Below are 24,464 nucleotides of genomic sequence, written 5' to 3'. Positions count from 1 at the left end.
AGCTCCAAAAAAAAAACCCTGGCTCCTCCAAATAGAAGATACAGGAGCTCTGGTGGTGTATAAATTTTTTGGAATATCTAAAAATCAAGTTGTGGGTGCTTAATTTGCTCCTTGCTAATAGGCTGCCATCGCTTCAAGGCTTTCAATATACAAAACTAGGAATTAGAGGCGTGGGTTCATGTGCAGGACCAGGCTCCACAATCAAATGGGTCCTAAAGGGCAGTTGTGACATTGAAGGGTAAATTAAAGAAACTTTAGACAAAGCGTGCCCCTCTTCCATGAAGACCAGAGAGAGTACTAAGACAGAACGGTACATATGTAACAAGATGGACAGGTCTAGGCTCTAGAATGAAGATGGAGGCTTAACCTTGGTCGTCCCTTAGGTGTCCTTGAGCTCTTCTCCAGGGGAGAAATGTATGATCCTTATCAGAAGGGAGTGGGCCGTATTTAGGGTGGGGTGGTCTGATCACTCTTGATGGCAGACAGTCTTCAGGCAGTTAACCTTCAAGCTTAGTAGCAACCATGGGCTTGCAAGCACATCTCAAAATTGGCGTTGTTATAGGAACATTGTGGGGAATAACTTTAGTTAGGAGAATGTGACTGAGATTCATCTCCAGCTCACTAATGCAAAGGCCTTCCTCCACCAGTCTGCTTCCCAGACCCCTTAAATGTGAGCCCTTAAATTCCCCAACAGAATTTGTCCACACACACTCTCTTCCCAGTTCTGTTCCCCCAGGTTCACTTCTAGTAACCCATATAAAACTATTTCTACATCTGTATTTTTATGCATGTTATAAACCTGTCAATTTATGCTGACACTTTTTATATCTAAGAAAACAATGCAAATTTCATTCTAATCCTTTCTATGTTTATAAGTATCTTCTCTGACACTGAAAGACTTGGCTCCCTTTAGCCTCAGTATATTTATGTATTTGCTTTGTATAACCAATTCCCAACCATGCCAGCCGTCACTTCTACCTGCCACTTGTGTTCATCACAGAAATCTGTGCATGCTTTATTAAGTGTACATCTAAATATTTTCTTATAGTATTGTAAAAGCTACTATGCTTATTACTTTTGTTCCCACATGCTTGTTGTTAATATATAGAAATGCACTTGATTTCAGTGTATTGTTCTTTAACCCTGATTCTTTGCTCATTTATTGAATCTAGACTGGTTTTTTTGTTTTTGTTTTTTGTAGCCTATTTGGGTGTTTTTTAAGTACCCAATCATAGCATCTGTAAATAGAGATAATTTTATTTCTTACTTCCCAATCTGTAGCTTTGTATTTCTTTTCAATGAGCTAGCTGGAACTCACAGTACTATGCTGAATAAGAGTTTTGAGAGTGGATATCCTTACCTTGTTTCTGCCTTAAGGGGAAAGCATTTTGTGTTCACTATTGAGTTGATATATGTAAAATCAGCATTAAGTCCCAGATAATAGAGGATCTTAGTTTCCTGAGAGTGTTATCCCAAATTGGTGTTGGATGCTATTTCTCATAGTTTTTAATACCATACTATTATTATAGTCATCATCTAAACAATTATGTTCATTTGTTTAGCCGAATTTCATTATACTTTATAAGAATATTTATTATCTATTTCTAATGGGCATAAATAAATAGCTGAAATAATAAAAGCAAAAGAGTAATGAATCTTAGGAGATATCTTTTTAGAGATAAAAGTGACAGAATATATCATCTTTTCTCCTAACCAGCAAATTCACTCTTATTTGGATTAACTAAGAGTAAATCCCAACTCATAGCTAAGGTAGTCACATATTATTAATATTTAATGCCATTTCATTACTTGTTGTCATCCATTTAACTGTCTCCACTCCTTTTCCATTTTCAAGAGATATTAGTCTATTTTAGATCTACAATAAATTAGAGACAAAGTAAATACCATTATATTGGAGATGCTGTTAACACATATCATTTTTGTAAATATTCAACTCATTTTGCTATTATTTTTAAATCATTTATTGGGGCTCTTACAGCTCTTATTATATTCCATATATCAAGCATATTTGTACATATGTTGCCATAATCATTTTCTAAACATTTACTTTCTATTTGACCCCTTGATGTCAGCTCCTCTTGTTTCCCTCCCTTCACACCCTTCCTACCTTCATGACCCCTTGATATATTATAAATTATTATTGCTTTTATATCTTACACCAACCACTGTCTCCCTTCACTCACACTTCTGTTATTCCTCCTTGGTGGGGAGGGGATTATGCCTCAATCATTACAATCGGCTTCCCCTCCCTCCTTATATCCCCCCACTTTTCTCCCACCCTCCTGCTATCACTAACTTCCATTTCTGTACCTGAGAGGTTTATCTGACCTGGATTCCGTGTGTCATGAGCTCCTCTCTATACCACTGTACATTCTCTAGTCTATCCAGAACTGAAAGACAGGACTGGGGTAATAATAGGGGGGGTGAGGAAGCCTCCAAGAACCAGAAGAATTTGGTGTGTTTCATTGATGCTGTACTGCGCCCTGGTGGACTCATCCCTTCCATGTGACCCTTCTGTGAGGGGCTGTCCTACTGTCTACAGATGTATTTGGGGTCTCTGCTCTGACCCCCTCGTTCTCAACAATACGGTTTTTGTGTTTGTTTTGGGTCTTCTGGTGACTGGTTCCTGATTCCATGGACACCTCATGGTCACAGGCTGGTGTGCTTCTTCCATGTGGCCTGTTATATCTCAGCTAGATGGCTGCTTGTTTACGTTCAAACCTTTAAGACCCCAGATACTATATCGCTTGATAGGCAGGAACTTATATAGTATTATATGTATTTTTTTCTTCAATGAATTTAAGAACGTTTTCTCACTGTAATTATGTATGTACATTAGGGACCTTGTACAGTTAATTATTTCAAAGCACTGATGAAGTATGAATTTGAGATTGGATAGCTTAATGATGTTATTAAATCCAATGCAGCATTTGACTGATTCAAAGTTTTGTTCCACAAAAGTCGTATGATCTCTAAGAACTCTCATATCATCTAAAAATTTTTGTCCTGTCACATGGATCATTAAACTCATCCTCTTTTGTAAAGGACCGCACATTATTATTCCCCATCTATTTAATACAGTGCATAATCTCCTTCCTTTGCTTTCTACTTATTCTAGGGTATTTGAGAAATATTCTGAACTCTAGATTTATTTTTTTATCCTTCTTAATACACTGTAATCGTGTAAACAACTTGAGGGTAGTGTCTGTGTCTATTTACCTTTCATTCTCTAATACCGAACATAGAAGGTACTAAGATAACTGTCAAAGAAATTACCAACTGCCTTTGAGGCACGGATTGTCTATTCAAACTTGAGTTTTTATTATCTTTTGCCAGTACTGATGCTCTGACCCCAAATTCAGTCTCTAAGACACCTTCTACCAAAACAGTAAACTCTAATTGAAGGCGAATTTCCAGCTGTTCCCATTTTATTTTATCAGTGACACACTTTCTTTGAAGAAAAATTGAACCCTCAGGAGTGTGCTACCCTTTCCATGTTCAACATATCAAATCTACTCATCTATTCAAATTCTCTATGATTAGAAATTCTAGCTTACATAATTTTCCAGGTTTTGTACATATGTTGCCATCATTATTTTCTAAACATTTACTTTCTATTTGAACCCTTGGTATCAGCTCCTCTTTTTTCCCTCCGTCCCCCCTCCCACCCTTGTGAACCCTTGACAAATTATAAATTATTGTTGTTTTCATATCTTATACCAACCACTATCTCCCTTCCTCCACAGTTTCTGTTGTTCATCCTCTAGGGAGCGGGGCGGTGGGGTGGTTATGTGTCGATCATTGCGATTGGTTCTCCCTTCCTCCCCTCCTCTCCCTACTTTACTACTATCCTCCTGGTTTCACTACTTCTATTCCTGTTCCTGGATTCGGTGTGTCTTAAGCTCTTATCTCTTATTTGTACCTGTGTGCAGCCTCCAGTCTAGCCCGGCGTGAAAGGCAGGACTGGGGTAATTATAGTGGGGGGTGAGGAAGCCTCAAGGAACCAGAAGAATATTGTGTGTTTCGTTGGTACTACACTGCACCCTGGTTGACTCATCCCTTCCTTGTGACCCTTCAGTGAGGGTATGTCCCATTGTCTACAGATGGGTTTGGGGCCTCTGCTCCAGCCCTGCCTCAATGCAATAACACTTTTGTTCTAACAACCTGGCTTTCTGCGATGCTCACCCTCCCAGCATGATCACTGTAGACAAAATAGGTGCATAAACAAATGTGGTGAAAAAAACTGATGGTGCCCATCTATCAAAAGATATAGTGCCTTGGAACTTAAAGGCTTGTAGTTTAAATAAGCAGCCATCTAGCAGAGAAGTAACAAGCCCATATGGAAAAGCACACCAGCCTGTGGGATCATGAGGTGTCAACAGGATCAGGTAACAGGCATCAGAAGAGCCAAAACAAACAAACAAACAAACAAAAACATTGAGTACAAGGTGGATCGGAGCAGAGACCCAAAATCTTTCCTTTATTAAATGAGTTGGATATAGGATTTGTGTCTTGGATTGAGTGTTGCCAGTATAATATAAAGAACTTGTTTTCTTAAATTTAAAGCTTTTAAAAGACACACAAATGTATTATTCCTTAAAAAGTCTTTATCTAAATGTGGTTTTTCTGCCTGAGTGTATATCTGTATGGATTAAGGAGGAATGCTTTCCAGGAGATATGTTAAGCATTAATCAATGAAAAAAATTCAAATGAAAGAAATACTTACATAGTTAGAAAAAAATTAACTATCCCAGCATTCCGTAAGTTCTTATATTCAAGGCTTTAAATCACTTTTGTACTAAAAATTCTTTGCTTTTTGCTCTTAGGAAAACACTGGGATTCTATTTTCTATATTTGTCACAAGTTTGCTAAGTATTGTGAATGCTTGTGATGCCATCGCTTCCCATGTTTGAATCTGTAGACTGTTTTGTATGGGAGCAGGCTCTCAGTCATGCAAAGTAGAAATAAATCAGAGAACAAAATTTTCCAGAGATAAACGATTCAAAATAGAATGGACTATTCCCACTTGAAATGCTTAAAAACCCTGAAGAGAGGAAGCAATGCTCAGTGTGAAAGGCAGCTTTACACATGTTTATTATTTATATATATTTAATATTGATCATGATTAATTCTTGGCCACATAAGAAAATGTACACACATAATTTAAAGCTCTTCAGTCTTTCCTTGGTGTTTATGTATTTACATTTTTACAAATCAGAGTACCTTTGAGATAGAAAAGGCCTCAGAAGAGATTCCACCCAAGTCCAACTACTACAGCATCTCAGCCAGTTTGTCTGTAAACACCTTACAGTGAAGGAGAGGAGAGTATACCTCCCTGTAAAGCACAGACTTCTTTTATTAGTTGATTTTTAGAAAACATATTCTGCATGAAAGTTAATGTGTGGATGGTTAGTTATTTTTATATATTAATGGTTTCCTTGGTATATGTTACTAATATTTAGCATAACATAGCCCCTCAGCAAATGTCTGTTGAATGTAAAGGTCTACCTCCAAAAAAAGATTATTATAGTCTATATCCACAAAATCAAACTCATGGCCATCAAGTCAATTCCAACACATAGTGACACTATAGGACAGAGTAGAATTGCTCCTGTGGGTCTCTGAACTTGGATCTCCTTTTTATTCTAATCATTTTATTGGGAGCTCATACAACTCTTATCACAATCCATACATGCATCCATTGTGTCCAGCAAATTTGTACATTTGTTGCCATCATCATTTTCAAAACATTTTCTTTCTACTTGTGAGGCCTTGATATCAGCTTATCATTTTCCCCTCCCTCCCCCATCCTTGTTCTTGGTCTTTGATGCCTGATACCTGTTGATCCTATCAACACCTCATGATTACACAGGCTGATGTGCTTCCTCAATGTGGACTTTGTTGCTTCTCAGCTAGATGGCTACTTGTTTATCTTCAAGCCTTTAAGACCTCAGACACTATATATTTTGATAGCTGGGCACCATCAGCTTTATTCGCTACATTTGCTTATGCACTCACTTTGTCTTTAGCAATCCTGTTGGGATGGTGAGCATCATGGAATGCCAGATTAATAGAACAAAGTGTTTTTGCATTGAGGAAGTACTTGAGTAGAGGCCCAATATCCATCTGCTACCTTAATACTAAACCTAAAAATATTTATACACAGGTCTATTTCTCCATCGTCATATATAAATATATTTACATATGTACATGCCTGTATTCAGACTTCCATAAATGCCCTTTGCCTCCTAGTTCTTAACTCTATTTCATTTTACTTTCCTCTTGTCCCACTGTCATGTTCAGACTTCATTTGAGTTTCAGTAATTCCTCTCGGTTGCATTGCTCTTGATCAAGCCCTACCAGGCCTCCTACCCTCCTCACCCTCGCCATCGATTTTAGTTCACTTGTTCCCTTGTCCCTAGTTGGTTGCTCCTCCACACCCACTTCCTTTATCCCACCTCCCCCACTCCTGTGTCACCCCAGAACCTTCAGTCCTATTGTTTTCTCCTCCAAGTTGTTTACCCCCATCTCATCTAGATAGACGTGAAGAGATAGTAATATGCACAAAAACAAGACAGAGCAAAGCAAAGCAACAAAATAAAACAACAATTAAAAAAAATAGCAACAGGAAATAGCAGAATTCCCAGAATCCTTAGGGGAAGGCTATGCCCACACAGAAGCCTCATTGGCTGTGACTTCATTGACAAGCTAGACTCCATCCCTACATACCCAATCATCAAATTGACAATTATATAACTACCACAAATGGAAAATCAATTTACTTTGTAAAGCTTTAAGTCATAAAAAAAAGTTTTTTAAAAAAAGCAACAAGAAAAAGAAAAACCTATTAATAGTTCAAGATCTGTTTGTTGACCTATAAAAGTGTTTTCTGGTCAAGTCTGATGCTGTGCCATGCCCTGGCCCCAAAGTCTGTTCTTGGTATTCCCTGGGGGTTTCATTGCTCTGCTCCCCTTGCTATTCTGTTGCACGCCCATAGTGTTTCGCCTTGGTGTGGTGGAGTCGGATAAGACGCAGTTCCCACACTATGTCTCTAGTGTTGTCATCCCCTGTACGGCTATGGGTTAGTGAGGGATGTCATGTCTCATAGTGGAGCTGGCTATATGGTCTCTGTGGATTGTCTGCTCTGAGCAGGGATATCGTCCTCAAGGCTTGGTGACCAGGATGTGCTCCACTCTCTTCTTCCCCCTTCATTTGCTCCTCTGTGCTCTGATCTTACATGTTCCTCTCACTGAGCTATAGCTTCAGTGCTGTCCTCTGAAATAAATTCTTCTGGGGGGAAAGGGGTACTGTCCACGTATTTGGGATTGGGGCTGGCCCCCTTGACTATATCTCTTTATGGGAGCAGAAAGCTCCATCTTCTCCCTCACAGTTGCTGGTGGTTGCAAACTGATGATTTTGTGGTTAGCCCAGCATGTTAACAGACTATTAATTCTAACTATATTAATGTAATACTTATAAACTTATTAATATCCCACTCAGAAAAAAAGTAGGCTTCTTGTTTCTTTTAAACAGTGAGAAGAAATGACATTCCTGAATTTTTTCTTTATAATAGTCCTGGAAAAATCAGTATGGGAGACAGATGGAAAAAATGGTGTTCATGTGTTATTGACAAATGTTGAAGTTGTGTGAAGTATTTATGAGTTCATTGTTCTATTACTTATAATTTTAAATTTATTATTAATTGAGATTTAATACATATATCATTCCATAGTTCAATCAGGTTAAGTAGAATTGTGCAATTGTTTTTACAATTACTTCTAATTTTTGGTTTGAAGTGTTTCTTAGTAAAAAGTTAAAACAAAATGTCTTATGAAATTCCAGAGAATATTTGACTTGGATTGTGTAATAATCTCTTGCTTATAAGTTCATAGCCTATGCTAGCTAGTATTACATTCTTTAAATAGCATTGCTTCTTGGGAAGAAGTTTCTCCAAATGTTGACTGCTGAGAGCTGGAGATAGCCAATTTGATATAAGAGGTGTTAGTTTTAGAAAACAGAATAACTTTGCATTAAAAAATATTAGCATAAATATTAATAATGCACTTTATAGAAAGGTCATGGAAAATAAGTTACTAATTTATGGCAATCATTTGGTGGGGAAATAACCTCTTAGTCATTTGGAGAAACCCTTACACTCTTTGCTTTGATTATTAGTGGTTGTTTGCCTAGTCAGACACTTACTAGTCTGTAATTACTCGTTCAAAACCATCTGCAATGTCCAGTTGATTTTACTCTAAAATTATTTTGTTACTCTGATGTTTGAGCTAGTTTATACTAAATGTTACTGTATTTCCGTTAGGAAATTGGGGTTCTTAAGCTTTTAGATGTGGGTAGGGAAAGGTAAACCTATCCTGCCTATTGCTCTGCTGGCTCCATGAGACCACACCCAGAGAACATGCTCCAAACAGGAGACATGACTTTATACACTTTAGAATGCATAAATTCTTGAAACAGGGCTAATTCTAGCTCATATATTCTCTCATCCCTGTCAACTAAATTGGGTTTTATAGCCCAGTTATGTTCTACTAGTGCTTGACTGGAGGAGCCTGGGTTGGACAGTTGTTAAGTGCTCGCTTGTTAACAAAAAGGTCAGCCCTTCAAAGGCCTTAGATAATTTGTGAGAAAATGGTGCTTCAGTCTGCTTCTGTGAAGTTTTACACCCCTGGAAATCCTAGAGGCTGGTCTTCTCTTCTTTATATAGTTGCTATCAGAATCAACTAGATAATTACTCTCAATACTTAGATTTCTAATAAATATATCTGCATATTAAATATATACTGATATATGTATTTCCCTTGCACTTTTTAAAAGGTAAGGTATCTTCAACCTTTGTTTTCCAAACGAGATTAAACCTTTGGAACGTGTATATACCCTTGCCAGCCTCTAGAGCAGTGGTTCTCAACCTTCCTAATGGCGAGACCCTTTAATACAGTTCCCCAGCCATAAAATTATTTTTGTTGCTACTTCATAACTGTAATTTTGCTACTGTTTGAATCATAATGTAAATACCTGATATGCAGGATATATTTTCATTGTTAAAAAGTGAACATAATTAAAGCATAATGATTAATCACCAAACATATGTAATTCTGTATTGTGAAATATTTATGTTTTCCGATGGTCTTAAGCGACCCCTGTGAAACGGTCCTTCAACCCCTCTACAATCCTGCCCAGGGACAGTTGCACATCCTGGGAGCAGACCAGAAGGCAGAAAGAAGGAAGTAGTTAACTGGAGAGCCTCAGACAACACAGCAAGAGTAATGCTTAAAGAGACTCCTGCAACTAGCCACCCACTGAGATGCATTATTGAGGGCCTCTCCAAGAGCTCCTGATTTATTCACTGCTCTAGCTTCCCCCTTCCTGCCCCCTGGAGACCTCAGGCTTTCAGTTTTCATCAGAGCTGGGATTTCCAATGAGAAAGCTAGAACTGGAGTTACAGGGAGGCAGAGCTTGTTAGATGTTCTCACTACTTTGCTACACCATTTATTTATTATTTTCATCCATTTTTATTTGAAAGTTTGTTTTTTGTTGGTTTTGGCTATATCCTAAATTTAAGGACACTGTGGTGTGTTTTCTCATACTTTAGGGAATTAGAAGACTGAATTCACGATGTCCCTTTTAGGGAAAGGTTTTCACATTGTGTCAACTCTAAGAGACATGTGCTTTGTCAGCTCTGTCCCACCACAGTAGTATGTGGATTGGCATTCTATCTTCCCCTCTCATTGCTTCCTTTCTCAACCTGCCCTTTCATATTTCAGAGTAGATTAATTTAAGAGATAGCCTACACTGGTACTGCCCTATTTACATAACAAAGAAATTGATTCATACTTGGGGGGTTACAGCACATATTTTGTGTGGACACAGTTCACTCCCTAACACTCACCAAGTGACAAATGATAACTATTCCCAGCATATAATCATCTGGCAAGTTCCTAAGGTCTTTTAGTGTCGCTTTCTCCCCTGTTTCCATTATGGTTTACTTCTGTTCTCAGCTGCGGCCCTGAGATTACAGATTTTTCCGTGATCTCTTGGGGATTTCAACAGATCTCTAATCTGCTCTATCGACTCTTTACACTGGTCAGTCAGCACTAACTGAGTCATATCTCTCTTTTTTTTCCCTTTTTTATACCCTTCAAAAACTTCTCTATTGTATAATATGGGAATGATATGCCAATAAAACTGTTAATTTTTTCTCAAAATGACTAACACTGGTTTTCATATTTTTTTCATCATATCAGTGTGATTTAGGGAAGTAAGGGAGCCAAATAGGTGGTACAATTGAAATTGCTTCAAACATATTTACCTAGAGACAAGTAAGGTTTTTTGTTTGTTTTTATTATTAATAAATCATTCCATTTGGAGTTCTTACAGCTCTTATAACAATCTATATTAATCAATTGTTTCAAACACATGGAGACAACTATGTTGTTAAAGGCCAATCCTATCCTGAATTTATCACAATTTTAGCAATAAATTTATAATATATATATGTATGCATACAAATGTTATATACATATAAAACATGTAGCTACTAAAACTAATATTTATTGTGTTTATACAAATACAAGATGGGATCAAAATTGCTCAGTTTACTTTATGTTTCTGTGTTTCAGTTCTACCATGAACATAGGATTTATTCATTTAATTTTTGAAAGAAATGGATGAAAATAATTCATAACTCTTAATTTCACACATATAGGCAAAGCTTGACATAGTGGTAGAAAGGTTAGGATACTATTTTTGTATCTAAATGTTTTAAAGAAACAAAAACTGAAGACATTTACAGAATTCCAAGAGTCACTCATAATCCAGCTCAGGATTTTTTTTAATGCTACTAAAGCCCTTACACATTTTACAGGTTTGACTTTATTAAATGCATCCTTCTTACACACATACACATCTGCGCATTGATTTGATGTTATATTATTTCTGGATGATTAGTGTTCTTGTTTCTTTTAGGTTTTGCATTTATGTAAAGTAATTAATGTAAACTGAATTACAAAAGTAAAAATCCAGTGTCTAGACTTCAGATATCGTTATGAATACATGTGGGGTTTTGTTGTTGTTGTTAGGTACCATCTCGTCAATTCTGACTCAAAGCAGCCCTATGTAGAGCAAAGTGAAGCAGAGTGCTCTGCCCACAGTTGTTCTTATGTTTGAGCCCATTGTTGAAGCCACTCTATCAATCCTTCTCCTTGAAGGCCTTCCTCTTTTGAGTCCCGCACTTTACCAAACATGATTTCCTTGCCCTGGGAATGGGTCTCCTGACAACATGTCCAAAGTAAGTAATACTAAGGGTTGCCTTCCTTGCCATTAAGGAGCATTCTGGCTGTACTTCTTCCAAGAAATATTTCTTGGTTCTTTTGGCAGTCCATGGTACTTTCCGTACCAAACACATCAACTTTTCTTTGGTCTTCCTTAATCAGTGTCCAACTTCTACATGCATATGAAGTGACTGATAGTACCATGACTTGGGTCAGGCACACCTTATTCCCAAAGTAACCTCCTTACTTCTCAACACATTTAAAGATGTCCTGTGCAGCAGATTTACATCCTTAATTCACTTAACTGCTGCTTCCATAAGCAATGGATTGTGCATCAAAGCAACACAAAATCCTTAACAACTTCAATCTCTTTTTTGTTTATATTGATGCTACCTGTTGGTCCAGTGTGAGGATTTTGATCTTCACATTGAGATGTAATCCATACTGAAGGCTGTAGTTCTTGATCTTCATGCGCAGGTACTTCACATCCTCCTTACTTTCCACAAGCAAGGTTGTGTTATCTGTATTTATCACATAGTTGGTAATACTTCTTTCCAACCCTATGTATCATTCTTCATATAATGCAGCTTCTCTGATGATTTTCTCAGCATGAGATTGAATAAATTTGGTGAGAGGATAAAACCCTGACGCACACCTTTCCTGGTCTAAGCCATGCCTTCTTCTAGTCCCACAACAGTCTCTTGATCCATGTACAAGTTCCTCATAAGCACAATGAAGTGTTCTAAAATTCCCTTTCTTCTTAAGACTACCCATAATTTGTTTGGCCCACACATTTAAATGCCTTTGCATAGTCAATAAAACATAAATAAACATTGTCTTGGTATTCTCTGCTTTCAGCCATGATCCTTCTGACATCAGCAATGATATTCCTTGTCCACATCTTCTTCTGAATCCAGCCTGATCCTCTGGCAGCTCCCTGTCAGAGTACAGTTAAAAGAGTTGTTGATTGACTTTAAACAAAATTTTACTTAAAGGTTATATAAATGATACTGTTTTATAATACGTGCATTCTGTTGGGTTACCTTTCTTTGGAATGGGTACAAATATTGATCTCTTCCAGTCAGCTGATCGGTAGTTATCTTCCAAATTTCATGTCATAGACTAACAAGTGTGTCTAGTGCTTCATCAGCCTGTTGAAACATTTTCATTGGTATCACATCAATCTCTGGAGCCTTGTTTTGGCTAATAATGTCATTGCAGCTTTGACTTTTTCTTTGAGCACCATTGACTGTTGTTCATACGCTACCTCCTGAAAGGGTTGAATGTTGTCCAGTTCTTTTTGGGACAGTGACTCTGCATTCTTTCCATTTTCTTTTGTTCATTCCTATACAATTCAATGTGTTTCCCATAGAGTTTTTCAATATAACTTGTGCTTGAACTTTTTCTTCAGTTCTTCCAGATTAAGGTTTTCGGTAACTCTGGGTCTTTACACATTGCATTTTAGTATTGGACTTTGTCTTCCTGATCTGCTCTTTGAAATTTTCTGTTCAGTTCTTTGACTCCTCGTTTTTTCTATGAACTACTCTATGATTAAGAGCCAGTTTCCACATAGATCTTTTCCTTATTTCCTGTCATTGTAATCGCCTTTTGCTTTTTTCATGAAGTCTTGTAATCCTTGCCTCTAAGGGGGTCTCTGGCATTACTTTTTCCAATACAGATCTATTTTCTTTTAGCAGTCCATGGTACTTTCAATATTCTACTCCAGCACCACAATTCAAATACATTGATTCTTCTATGGTCTGCTTTATTCAGTGTCCAACTTTTATATGTATATGATACAATGGAGAATACCATGGCTTGGGTCAAGCACACTTAAGTCCTCAAAGAAACATACTTGTTCATGAGTATTCTGAAGTGGTCTTTTTTTTTTAAGTTAGTTCAAGGATCGTTTGTTGGCCTTTAGGAGTGTTTTCCAGTCCATTCTGTTGGGGCACCACGCCCTGGCCCCAAAGTCCACTTTCAGCATTTCCTGGGGACCTTGCCGCTCCATTCCCTTGCTGTTCCGCTGCACTCCCCCTGAAGTGGTCTTATGCAATAGATTCTTGTTCATAGTCGGCCCTTATTCTGGAAGCTCTGCTGAAACCTATTCTTTCTAGGTGACCCCATTGTTACTTGAAATAACAGTGACATTGCTTACAGCATCCTAGCAGCACACAAGTAAACACCGTATGACGAAGTGACAAATGGTAGTTAAGAATTCATAGGTTAGATTTTTGGGAAGATGGTAACAGAGTAAACATTTCAGAGGGACTCCACAGAAATCAGCGCAGGAGAGTTACTAATATGGAAATTCCACACTGTCGGGTCACAGGAGAAGCATCATAAAGATAAGTAGGCACCAAATCCACTAGATTTTGAGGCGCAGGGGGGTTTTGGCTTACCACAGTGGAGGCCAGCTAGGTTTTGACCTTGCTCCTGCACTGTCTCAGCTGGAGCCAGGATCATTTGGAACCCACGCAAGGGCTTTATCTCAACACAGCCACAGCTTGCCACGGCCTCGGGAAAGGGATTAATCCACTCCAGCCCCACAGTCAGGTTTTGGGGCTCAGCAATATTGTTACATTTGTTTTGCTCTCTTTGCTCTATCCTTCACAGTCTCAGCAGACTTGGTTTCTTTTTCTTTTTTTTCTTTCTTTTCCCTTTTCTCTCACATGCCACTGTCCTCCAGACCACTCCCCTTAGCTTAGGTAATTTACATCTGCCCTCCATCAAGCTTAGAGAGCTCCACCTTCTACAGCATAACCTGAGGCTAGGGAAAAACAGTCCACACTCCACCAGGGTATATGCCGCCCAACTCAACTTCTTCCTGGGAAAATTCCGCCCACCTGCCCGCCCTCTACAGTGTTTAACACTTGGCTGGGGAAATCCCAGCCATTGGGAGAGCTCCTATCTGTCCTCTGTGGTCCCAAATGACTGAAGGAACTTACTTCCACTTGCTGTAGTGCCTCACACAACTCAAGGCAGCTCGGCCAGCACTCACCCAACATTCCACATTGCAGCGGGAACCTCTACCAAACCTCCACAGCAATCTACCTAACCATGGAATTCTTCCCACCATTCATGGTGCTGTACACCAAAGTAGGCAACCCACCAGTCTTCTGTGGCACTCCCATTGCAGTGAGTACCACTGTACGGCCTCTGAGGTGCTCCAAGTTGCCATTGGCCACACCATACAGCTTCTTGTTGGATCACCGAGTACAGCATCATCCTCATGGGTCCACAACAACCCAACCAGCCTCCTCTGAGAGGACTAGCCAACTTACCCTCCAAACAACACAATACTATTTGACTAGGGAGAGTGAAGCCACAGGAGAACAAAGTGCCAGCCAATTCCATAGTGAAATTAGCTGCAGGCAGTTTGAAAAAGCATTCCTACGAGTCTCCCAAAGAGAGCCAGTGCTCTTCAACTCCCTGGAAAATGGCACCTGGCTCCTCTAAAACAATGCAACACAAACAACAGTCAGCCCCAACAACCTCAATGAAAAAACAGGAGAAACAAAAGGCAATGGCAGAAGATATCCTAAAGCTAACAATGTGCATAGAAGAACCAGACATTGACCTGGCACAGAAAGAAATTTTCAGAATGCTGCTTGGAGTCCTACAGGATATGAGAGAAACAATACCGAAAAAGGATAAAATGATAGGGAGATAAAGTACATACACCAAAGGGAAATACAAGAGCTTAGGGACAAGATAACAAAGACCAGTAGCAGACTCACAGACTTAACCAATCCATTGGAGGAGGCAGAGAACCACACCAGTGACCTAGAGGACAGCCAAGCAGACTTTAACAAATGTGAACAAAAATCTAATAAGATCATCAAAGTAGCTGAAGAAAACCTAAGAGCTATGTCAGATGCTATGAAGAGGAACAGCATCAGAATAATTGGATTACTGGAGGAAGACACAACAAAGAAATCATCTGCAACAATAGTGAGAGAATTCTTGCAGGAAAACTTATGTGGCTTAATGAATGAAAACAAGGCAACCATTCAGGAGGCTGAAAGAACACGGGATAGAGTGACTCCCAAGTAGAAGTCACCAAGACACAAAGTAGTTAAAGTATCCCACTTTGAGGAAAAGGAAAAAATCATGAGAGCACCTAGGGAAAAACAAGCAATTACATGTAAAGTTACCCAAATAAGAATATGCTCAGACCTATAACTGACACTATGAAGAAGAGGAGGTAGTGGAGTAACATTCCAAAAATTCAAGGGATATAACACTAACCCAAGAATATTCTACCCACCTAAATTATCTATCAAGATAAATGGAGAAGTAAGTATCTTTCCACAGGAGGAAAAACTCAAAGAATACATTAGAAGAAAACCAGTCCTACATGATCCTTGCCAACCCAGTATGAGCAGAAGAACAGCACTCACCAGGAATAAATAAGAAACCGCCACATACAATAACCCCACTCAGAGGACATCAGTGAAAACCGCCCCCAAGATATTGGCTTAAGGGTAGAAAGAAATCAAAAAATGAAACACACACACACAGAGAGAGAGAACACAATGATAAGAAAGGGAGGTAGAAAAACACCCAACACAAAAGGTATAAGATGGCATCACAGGGTCCACAGATGGAGACAATAACCCTTTAATATCAATGGACTGAACTCAGGCATTAAGAGACTGAGGCTAGCAGACTGGCTTAGAAAACACAACCCATCCATCTGCTGCCTTCGAGACACATCTCAAGACTACAGGCAAAAATGGGCTGAGAATCAAAGGCTGGAGAAAGGCATACCAAGCAAACAGCAATTCAAAAAGACCAGGGGTTGCGATTTTAATCTCAGATAAAATTGACCTCAAAGTGCAAGCCATAAAAAGAGAAAAGGAGGGACACTGTATAATGCTCAAAGGAATGGTAGACAAAGAACCACTAAGCATTTTAAACATATATTCCCTGAATGAGAAACCTGCTGAATACATCAACCAAACACTCCAAAATATTAAAAAAGTAATCATAGCCTCAACAAGTATAGTAGTTGACTTCAATACACCGCTCTCTGATAAAGATAGATCACAGGGAAAGAAACTCAACAAGGAGACTAGAGATCTGAACACTACAATTAGACAATTTGACCTGGTAGATATTTACAGAGCTTTTCATCCAAATACCAAAAAAATCACATTTTTTTCAAGTCCACATGGCACCTATTCAAAGATAGACTTCATGCTGGGGTATAAGGTTTAAATTTAAGCACATTTATATCATACAGACCTCTCTCTGACGATGTGCCATAAGGCTGGAAATCAACAAAAAGGAAGATGAAGAAAATAAAAGCAAATAATTGGAGGATGAATAACTATTGCAAAAGGAGTGTGTACTGGCCCAGATCAGAGATGAAATTAGGAAATTTCTAGAAACCAAGGAACATGAGAACATGAAATACCAAAAATTATGGGACACAGAAAGGTAGTTATCAGCCTTTCATAGCAATACATGCACACATGAAAGAGGCAGAGAGACTTATACTTGATATGTTTGCACAAAATTTACATCAACTAGAGTCAACAGGATAATCCTACTAATAACAAAAGAAAAGAAATAATTAAAAAATCAGGGCTGAGGTTCAGGAGAGGGAAGAAAAGAAAACTATGGGCAAAATTAATGCTGCTAAATTGGTTCTTTGAAAGAATAAATAGAATCAACAGACAGCTGGTAACCTAACCAAAGAAAGGAAGGAACAAATTTCAGTAGCAAGGATGAGGGATGAAAGGGAACATTACAACAAGCCCTAATGAAATCAAAAGGATAATTATGAAGGACTGTAATCCAATGAATTCAACAACTTGAAAGACATGGAAAAATTCTAGATATCCCTGATGACATCAATAATCTCAACATACCCATAGCAATGGAAGAAATAGACAAGGCTATGAAGGGATTACCAACAAAAAAAAATCCCCTGGACAAGATGGCTTCACAGGAAAATTCTATCAAGCATTCAGGGAAGAACTGACACCAATCCTACACAAACTCTTCCAAAACATAGAAAAAGATGACAAGCTCCCAAACTCCTTCAATGAAGCTAATATAACTCTGATACCAAACCCAGGCAGGGATCCCAGAAGAATTGAGAACTACAGACCAGTATCCCTAGTGAACATCAATGCAAAATTCCTTAACAAAATACTGGCCAAAAGAATACAAAAGTATATAAAACAAGTAATTCACCATGAGCAAGTGGAATTAATACCAGGGATACAGGGATTGTTCAACATACAAAAGACCATTAGTGTCATCCACCACATAGACATGAAAAACTATAAGAACCACATGATAATATTGATAGATATGGAAAAAGCATTAGACAACAACCAACACCAATTCCTTTTAAGACACTCGAGAAATAGGAATGGAAGGAAAATTCCTCAAGATGAAACAAGCTATATATGAAAAGCCTGCAGCCAGCATGATAATCAATGGAGAAAAGACTAACACAATCCCACTCAAAAAAGGGACCAGACAAGGATGCACGTTGGCCCCATTATTATTTAACATCGTACTGGAAGTTTTTGCTAACAGCATAAGGCAAAGGAAAGACATGAAAGTATTTGGGGAAGGAAGAGGTGAAACTATTGTTATTTGAAAATATGATTTTAAATATGGAAAATACCATATGCTCCACAGGGGAGTAATGGAAGGAATAGAGGAGCATAGCAGAGTGGCAAGATACAAGATCAACAAATAGAAGTACATCGCACTGCTATACACATCGTATTAAGATCACAGAAAAGGAGACCAAAAAGATGGCAAAAATTGAAATATCTAGGGATACACCTGACTAACAGAGCAAAAGATTTATATGAGGAAAACTACAGAACACTATTACAAGAAATGGAAGAATATCCCATCATCATCGATTGGAACACTCAATATAGTAAAGGTGTTAGTTTTGCCCAAGGAACTATATAAGTTTAATGCAATCCCGATACAATTACCCTCATCTTTCTTCAAAGAAATGGAAAACTTGTTTACCAACTTCATATGGAGAGGGAAGCCCAGAAGTAACAGAACTCTTCAAGAAGAAAACAGTGGGAGGGTTTGCTTTACCTGATTTTACTACATATTGTACAGCACAGTGGTCAAAATCGCATGACATTGGGATAATGACAGATACTCAGACCAATGGAAAGGAACTGAAAACCCAGAAATAAAATCATCAGCATACAGACACCTGACCTTTGATAAGGGCCCCCAAAATATCAAATGGGAAGCAGATGCCCTCTTCAACAAGTGGTGCTGGAAACAATGGATCTCTACCTGAAGAAAAGTGAAGCAAGAAAATAACTAATTATCCACTGAGGCAGTAGGCAAAGGACCTGAACAGAAGTTTCACCGGGCAGATATCCGAATGGCCAATTAACAGATGAGAAAAATTTCCCGATATTTAGCCATAAGAGAAACTCAAAACAATGAGGTACCGCCTAACAAACTCGAAGATAGTCCAATTCAAAAAATCAGAAAATAATAAGTGTTGGAGGGGCTGTGGGGAGAAAGGAACTCTCATCTACTGCTGGTGGACCTGTAGGTATGTACAGCCACTATGGAAATTGATTTGATGATATCTAAAACAGATGGAAATTGAGCTACCATATGACCCAGCAATCCCCCTACTGGGCATATACCCAGAGCAGACAAGAAACAAACCACGGCTAGACATCTGTGCTCCAATGTTCATCGCGGCACAGTTCACGATTACAAGGGGTTGGAAACAACCCAAATTTCCATCAACAGACAAATGGATTTAAAAATTTGTGGTGCATATGTACAATGGAGTACTCCGCATTACTAAAAAGCAGTGATGAATGCATGAAGCACATTGCCACATGGTAAGAATGGGAGGATATTATGCTAAATGAAGTAAGCCAAGCACAAAAAGACAAGTACAACATAAGTCTACTGAGGTAAGCCTAAAAATAAAAATGTAAAAGCAGCATAGGGAAAAAGCTGTATGCAAACATTCCTGCATTGAGGTCCAGGTAATATGGCAGGAGCCAAACCAAATCCAGGGATACATACGATAGCCAACTAAAAATGAAGTGGAAGGAGGAAAAATAATAGAAATGAGTAGTGGTGGAACAGGGCACTAACCCATACAAGGGGAGGGTATTGTTTATATCTCCACAGGGAAAGAGGGACCAGGCTTTAACCCAGTGCTCCAAGATGTGAATGCAACATCCTGGCATGAAGCAAGGAACCAGTAGAGCGGTCGGAGTAGCCCACCCCAATCCCAATTACAGCTACCCCTCTTTCCAGAAGAATTTACTTGAGAGGACAGCACTGAAGCTACTGCTCAGGGAGAGGGACATGTTTGATCAGAGCACACAAGAGCAAATGAAGGGGGAGGAAGAGAGAGGGAGCACATGCTGGTCCACCAAGCCTTGAGAATGATATCTCTACTCAGAGCAGCCAATGCACAGAGAGAACCATATGACTGGCCCCACAACAAGACATGATATCCCTCACTGACCCATAACCCTTCAGGGAACAACACTGGAGCTACAGTGTGGGAATTGCGCCCAGTCTGACCCCACCACACCAAGGCAACACACTAAAGGCCTGCAACAGAAAAGCACAGGAGCCGGGAATACCAAAAATAGACTGGGGCCAAGGTGTGCTACTCCAATAGACTGGACCAGAAAACACTCCTAAAGGTCAACAAACAGACCTTGAGCTATTTACAGTCTCTTTTTTGTTTTGTTTTGTTGTTGTTTTCTTTTGTTGCTTTGTTTTGCCCTGTCTTGTTTTTGTTTGTATTATTATCTCTGCTGGTCTATCTAGATAAGATATGCAGGATAAACAATCTGGAGGAGAAAACAATGGAACAGATGTTTCCAGGGGGACATGGGAGAGGAGGAGGTAGGGGAAATGAGGTGGTGTTAACAAACCCAGGTACAAGGCAACAAGTGATCCAAAATCAGTGGCGAGGAGGGTGTAAGAGGCCTGGTAGGGCTTGATCAAGGGCAGTGTAACCAAGAGGAATTACTGAAACCCAAATGAAGGCTGAGCATTAGAGTGGGACAAGGGGAAAGTAAAAGGAAATAGAGGAAAAACTAGGAGGAAAAGGGCATTCATAGAGGTCTAAATGTAGGCATATACATATGTAAATATATTTAGATATAATGAGGAAGTAGATCTATGTGCATAATTTATTGGTTTACTTTTAAGGTAGCAGATGGACATTGGGCCTCCGCTCAAGTACTCCCTCAATGCAAGAACACTTTATTCTATTAAACTGGCATTCCATGAAGCTTACCTACTTGACACAATCGCTGAAGACAAGCGGGTGCATAAGCAAATGTGGTGAAGATAGCTGATTGTGCCAGCTATCAAAAGATAAAGTGTCTGGGCCCTTAAAGGCTTGAAATAAACAAGCACCCATTTAGCTGAGAAACAACAAAGCCCACATGGAAGAAGCACACCAGTCTGTGTGATCAGGAGGTGTCAAAGGAATTAGGTAACAGGCATCAAAGAACAAAAGATCATATCATAGTGAATGAGGGGGTATGGGGAGTAGAGACCCAATGCCCATCTGTAGGCAACTTACATCCCCTTACAGAAGGGTCACAAGGAAGAGATGAGCCAGTCATGGTGCAGTGTAGCACAGATAAAACACACAACTTTCCTCTATTTTTTAATGCCCCCCCCCCCACTATCTTGATCCCAATTTGATGTTACAAATCTGGCTAGACCAGAGAATGTATACAGATACAGATCGGAACTGGAAGCACAGGGAATCCAAGACAGATAATCTCTTCAGGACCAATGGTGAAAATGGTAGTACCCGGAGGGTATAGGAAAGGTCAGGTAGAAAAGGGGAACCATTTACAAGGATCTACATATAACCCCCTCCCTTGGGGACGGACAACAGAAAAGTGAGTGAAGGGGGACGTCAGACTTTGTAAGACATGATAAAATAATAATTTATGAATTATCAAGGGTTCATGGGGTGGGGAGGAAAGAAGGGGAAAATATGAGGAATTGATACTAAGGGCTCCAGTAGAAAGCAAATGTTCTGAAAATGATGATGGCAATAAATGTTCAAATGTGCTTGACACAATGCATGTATGTGTGGATTGTGATGAGTTGTACAAGCCCCCAATAAAATGATTTTAAAAAAAGAATGCATAGATTAAGTAAAATATATAATGTGATTTGACATGAACTGATAAAATCCTAAGAATTATTACCTTGAAGGACACTCAGGAATTTCATAACCAATTAGCTATGTCTTGAACTAATTTTATCTCTAATACTCAGTACTTCATATATATCTTTTAGTACTTTAATTACTCATTATTATTTAATTCTGTTAATAGGCCATCTTTGGAGGATAATTTTCATATTATATATTTTATTAATCTTTTTTAAAAGAACTTTGGTTATAACATTCCAAGGGTATTAGAATTATTTTTAATATTTTTAAAGTATATCATTATAAAGTATTAAATCTGTCAATGTAGAATTTTATAATGTCACTACAAATACTAATAATATTTATAAACTGGTTTTAAAATTTGAGTGTGATTTAGCCAATATCACCTAGTTAATTAGAAAACGTTTGGCACCTGAAATTAGCAGCATAGATAGGTACTAACTTATATACCAAACAAACCAAAACAGTCCTTGCCTTCAGAGGCTTGCAGAGGCAAACACGTATGGAAAGGGTAGGTTGTATACATCTGTTTTGTTAAATAGTACTTATGCATACTGGGCTCTTTACATATTTGAGCACACCTTCTCAATTGTTACCATTGTTTAAAATAAATGAATTTTACCTCATTTGGAACTACTTACATTTATCTCACAATTATAATTGTCCTGCTAGAATGTGGGCTTTGACTTTAATAATTTTAAATTCTACCCTGGAAATTTACTTAGTGTCAGACTTTTTCTGACTAAACCACAAATGATGAAATTTTTATTCTGATAACCCTGGGGAAATTACATTCTTATACTGAATAAATAGACCACTGATACTTTTTACTTTTTCATAAACTTAACTCTATGGAATCTTAGAAAAGGTAACTCCAGAGTGGCATTTGTAGAAACAGTAGCAGTCTGTATGTACCCTGTTACTTTGTTGATATATAGGACAACACTGAAACATCATTTCTTCTAAAGTTTGGTTTCGTATTGTTTTTCTTTCTGATTACAAAAGTAAGACAAGGTATTGTAAAACATTTGGAAAACCTGGAAATGTGGTTTCAAAAATCATTGATCATTGCCATTAGGAAGAACATCTCTGAACATCCAGAATTTTCTTCTTGATTCTGCTGACTTCTAAAGTGTAAGAATCCCAGAAGTGTTTGCGGAAATGAAACTGATATTTTGAAAATTCTGGAATTCCGAATTACAGAATCCCAAAAATTTTTTTTTAAAGGAAGAGACAGAAACTAAACTTCGTTTTTCATGTGTCAGATATTCTACCAAATGTTTTACATGGCTTTTGTCACAGAATAGTATCCTATGTATGATCATTTTAAAATGAAAATACATGGGAATTCATAATTTTTTAAAAATACTATGTTACATATTTTGGTAATGGAACAGTAAATTAGTTGTCATCCCAATTCTACTCTGAATTTCCTACTTAGAGAGCATGCGCTCCATATTGAAGGTTCTTGTTTTGTAGATAATGTCATACTATTTTAAAAGTTTACAAAAGGAGCCCTTTAAACAATAGACTCATCTCTGCTCTAGGGTATAATATCATAACAAGACAAATCCTACTTTGAAATCATAAGATTAAGCAGTCTTTATGAAGCTTTCAAGGTATTTTATTCAAACATATTATTTTAAATCTTTCTAAAACTATAAACCATAAAGAGATTAATTGATCCACCCAAGACCATATTAGCTCACAAGCAAGAAATCGTCCTCTGTGATGTTACATCCTGTACTATTTGAATAAGGTTCCTGAAAGGAGCCCAGCGTGTGGTTTTTAGCCAGTGTTGGTGACATGTAATCACATTGGGATTTACTCTTGCTCTATCCTAGTGAGCTATATAGACTTCTTGAGAATAGTATCAACCAAAAAAATCTTAAGTGTTAATACAGGTTCAGCTGCTGAAATACAGTGAGGATTTGTGCTATATTATTTCCCAGCAGCATTTAACACCTTCCCTTAAAAATAACAAGAGCATGTATCTTACTTTAATTGATTATCACTTAAATTGTACTCCTGAAAGGCCTATCACATTAATGTACTGGAAAATTAGGGGAGAGAAATGAGAATAACCTTTTTCTTTACATGGTCCCTAAATTTCAAGAAACTTTAAAACTTTTTTTTTTTTAACAGAGACACAAGCCTTTATATTATACAAAACATGAACAAGACAGGGTGGCCATTGAACTGACCCCTGTCATCAAGGGTGGCATTACAATCACTTCTACACATGCCTCTGGTGCCAAAGAAAAGGCACTGGGTTCAAGTCCCCATGGGGGACATTATGTTGGCACAGGGGACAATAGGGACAAAAGTGCTTAAGGTGCTAGTTGCATTTTAAAAAATAACAAGTACTCCATGAGTGTCTCAACTTGGCCTAAAGGAGGCAGTATCACACTGGTTAAAGTGAATTACCACCCCCCCCATCCCACCTCGCAAAGCTTGCTGCCCTCAAGTGACCCCAGTGGTAGGGTTGAGGACATATGACTTTAAAACTTTTCTTTTTCTTTCTTTTTTTTTTTTTTTTGCTTTCAATTGTAGAACATTTTCTTCCCCCTCCCATGGTTAAATTGTTTTTAAATGAGTTGTGTAATCACAGTTCTAGACCTCCTTTCTCCCTGCTACCTACATTGTTGGCTCCCCAAATGCCCTCACCCTCCCTTTCTCCCTATATCCTCTACAATCCTTTGCATCAGTTATTTTCTTGATGTATCTACTTCTGTGCTTCACAACTGGGAAACCCAACAGAAACAATAAAAATAAATAATAAAATTAAGTGGTAAGGATAAAATAATAATGATAATATAAAGATAAAAATACAAATAATGAGTACGGAAGAAAAACACACCATCAATATTTTAAAAGCCAAGGAAGAAATTTTTGTCATGATACAAACAAGAAACCTAAAGCTTTTCTGACATTTTCCTACTGTATTGTATCAACCCAAGAGGGGA

General features: G+C 38.2%; 1 protein-coding gene across 1 annotated transcript in view; it reads left to right on the top strand.

Moving 5' to 3' along the window:
• ITFG1 (integrin alpha FG-GAP repeat containing 1) overlaps window positions 1–24,464 on the top strand; it is a 242,724-nt gene that overhangs the window by 163,522 nt on the left and 54,738 nt on the right. The window lies entirely within an intron of this gene.

This window comes from Tenrec ecaudatus, chromosome 18 (assembly GCF_050624435.1).
Source record: "Tenrec ecaudatus isolate mTenEca1 chromosome 18, mTenEca1.hap1, whole genome shotgun sequence".
Lineage (NCBI taxonomy): Eukaryota > Metazoa > Chordata > Mammalia > Afrosoricida > Tenrecidae > Tenrec > Tenrec ecaudatus.
The sequence above is the reverse complement of the archived record's forward strand: the minus strand, read 5'-3'. Positions and strand labels throughout refer to the sequence as shown.